At 39.6% G+C, this 3,125-nt stretch overlaps 1 long non-coding RNA gene across 1 annotated transcript in view; it reads left to right on the top strand.

Annotated features, from left to right (window-relative positions):
- The first annotated feature begins 669 nt into the window (after positions 1-669).
- The window catches only part of LOC104909904, a 32,376-nt gene continuing 29,920 nt past the window's right edge, over positions 670-3,125 (top strand). Inside the window, exon 1 of the long non-coding RNA XR_792672.3 lies at positions 670-806. This is a non-coding gene — a long non-coding RNA (uncharacterized LOC104909904). The remainder of the gene's footprint in view (positions 807-3,125) is intronic.

Raw genomic sequence — 3,125 nt, forward strand, 5'->3', positions numbered from 1 at the left:
CTTTCCATGGTGTGTTTGGTGCATGCCTGATCCTCCGCACACCCCTCATACCTGGGCTTGTCTGAGACCCTCTAGAACTTTGCCCACTGTGTACTGGATATACAATGAGAGATTTTACACACTCATATAAGAATGCATTTCAACTATTAGTGAACAGTATTATAGATCTTTCCTTTGTTGATTCATTAGCACATTGTGCGCATTGTTCCTGGAATATAGTAAATTGTTTGTGATTTGACTTCCAGAAGCTTTTACTTCTCTGAAGACGTTCTTAGTGTGAAGAAATACATGAAATACTTTGTGTCACTTTGACAGATAAATATGCTTCATGAAAGGAACAGCCTTTCTTCCAATTGCAGGCTCTGCTTGTACTAGAAATTAACCAGTGCCAGAAGACAGGCCCAAGCACTAGTTTCATTGCCTACACTGTTAAATTGCTAGAGCTGTCCCTGGAATGGTTTTTGCCTGGGCAGTCTGCCCAGGCCTCTTCCAAACAATTCTTGAACGTGCTTTGAGAATTAGCATGGGCCAGGCACCATGCCCAACATGTCATTTGGATGTGGGCAACCTTTTTTGGATGATAATAGACCTCACTAGTGCCAGGTGGCATCAAAACAAGAGGGAATAAACATAGCCTGAGTGCCAATGCCATGTGCTAGAGTAGATGATCTTCTGTGCTGTAAAATGATATCTTAGCAGTATGTGTACGTGAGTGTCTTCATGTTTAACAAGCTTTAATCTGAAGGACTGGAGATTTTATAAAGGGCAGCCTCCAAATGGGACTTCATGGCATCCAGAAAATCAAGGTAGATATTATACAGTGCCTATGTTGCTGAATAAATCAGAGCCATGGATCAAACCCTAGTCCTTGGATCAAAGGCACTGGCTCAGATGAACATTAAGTAGAAATTGGCTTTAAAATTTTGTGGGACTCCTCTGATTTGAAGACATAGTTACGTTTCTTAATAGATTAGAGTGCATGAAATTATACAGGGGCTGTGTAAAAGTTGTTTGCTTTAGGATGTAGTGTGTGTTTGAAGATGCAGTGTCTATGGGGTTGCTGTTACCAGGCTGTAGATCCAAAATGAATTATTTTTCTTCTCTTCTTCCCTTTTTCCCTTTTACCTCTCCACTTTCCCCTTTACCTTCCTCTTTAATTTTAAACAATCATTGTGCAGAATATAAAATTTTCATGGGATGGACATGAAACACTGACTGAGCAAAGAGCATGTGTAAATGAGAGAAGCCTGTTAATTATAAAGAAGCTGCTGGCATGCATTACAGTATTGCACATTAAGCATTAAGCACCATTTCCATACCAGAGATGTCATTGGAAATGGGAAAATCCTTTGCTGTGATAATTTTCAGTCTGATGATCTTGGTTTGTCTTAACATGCCAATTTAGCACTAGTGCAGGAGCTGCCTTCTAAGGTAGATCCCTGTGCCTGGGGAAAAAGAAGTGGCTGGAACAGTAACTTCTTCGGGCATCTGGGTTTTATTCAGTGCTGCAAGGCTGATGAAACAGATGGTGAAGCCTCAGGATGTTCTCAGGTTGGACCTGGCCAAGGGGAGAAACATCATTCTTGGTTATGACAGAAAGAGATATATTGATACAAATGCCCCGGGCTTGTTTGAGGGTCTTTTGCTGTCAGCAAAAAAATAAAATTGATAGCTCCCCTGATAACAAAGTGGTATTATTATCAAGCTTTTCAGTTTGGCTTCTCTGTGCTATGCATTTTAATCTTGCTTCATAGACAGAGATTGTGAAGAGTAAAGCCAGAAGTTCAAAGAAATGTGGTGTTTTTTTTTTTAATAAAGCAGAAAACTGCTGGCTACCTTTGAAAAAATGGATATTCAGTTCAGAAGCAGTTCTACAGTCCTGGACACACTAGAAATGAAAAAATTGCTGTCCTCATCCATATTTATTAACTGAAGAAAGTTTACATAATTTCAAGACAACTATTTAGCACAGGAAAAACTGCACAGCTTTTCCATGTCATACACAGCATTTGCCAAATTTCCATCACTTCTACAGCAGAAGTGTTAGCTGTGCTTGTAAATGCCCTGGAAATGCCTGTTATAAGTTTCTGTCACTGATCAGGACTAACAGAGCATTTATTATCTTTCACTGTTTTTTCATAGTTACAGGCGTTCATAAAAGTGCAGTCATTTCTAGAGCTACTAGGCAGAGGAATTAGCTTTATGACCTAATATATCCAACCTGTCAAGTCTCCTCCTTACAAATGAATTTTTCTTTTACTGTATCAGACAAAGAGAAAAGTAGACTTTGCCATCCACTCCAGAGGGCTTATTGCTGTTTTCACAGAATAAATTTATAGTGGATATTGGTACACTGCAGGCACACAGAAGAATTTGCTTGTGTGCTCTGTGGTAACTCGTTGGATAAGAAGTGGCATTAAGCACTGCTGTAGGAAGAGAAGGCACCAACGTTCCCCAGTGAGCATGGTATGGGTATCATTTCAGATGCCTTTTTTACCCTCTAAATGCCTGCAATCCATGGTCACCAGAAATAACTGCCCCATCTGGGCAGTTGAGATGTAATCACATTATTACCCAAGAACATGAAGAGGTAATTACGTGTGCACAGCCTGCACAGTCCCTTGGATGTGTGAAAAGCTACACCTAAGCATTATTTTTCTTCTTTTCACATGCAATGAAATTACCTCTTTCACATGATTCTCAGGCAAATAAGAGCAAGATTGTACTCAATCTGCCCGGTTTATCCCATTTTCTGTTTTACTCTCTATGATTTTTGTATTGGCCATACATCAGCTCCCACTGTGGTGACAGCTCGTGGGTTTCAATCGCCCTATGGCTTACCACTTCCTTCTGGTCCAACAAATTGAAGTCTTTAAAAGAAAAGGCAGTTACTTAGGAAATCAAGTGGTTAAGCTTTGCGGACTGTCTCAGTTTTTATGTTGGGGCATACTGCAGTACTCTTGTGAAAGAACAGCCTAACTGTTACACTTACTACAGCTTATATTTGCAATGTTTCAACCAAACGATGAGATGTATATTTTAAGTGGTATGATTACATTTCTACTTCAAATTTGAATTTATTTTTTGCATTCAACTTCTGAAGCTTTGCTACCTCCTTAAAAAAA

The sequence above is a fragment of the Meleagris gallopavo genome, chromosome 2 (assembly GCF_000146605.3).
Source record: "Meleagris gallopavo isolate NT-WF06-2002-E0010 breed Aviagen turkey brand Nicholas breeding stock chromosome 2, Turkey_5.1, whole genome shotgun sequence".
In the NCBI taxonomy this organism is placed as follows: domain Eukaryota; kingdom Metazoa; phylum Chordata; class Aves; order Galliformes; family Phasianidae; genus Meleagris; species Meleagris gallopavo.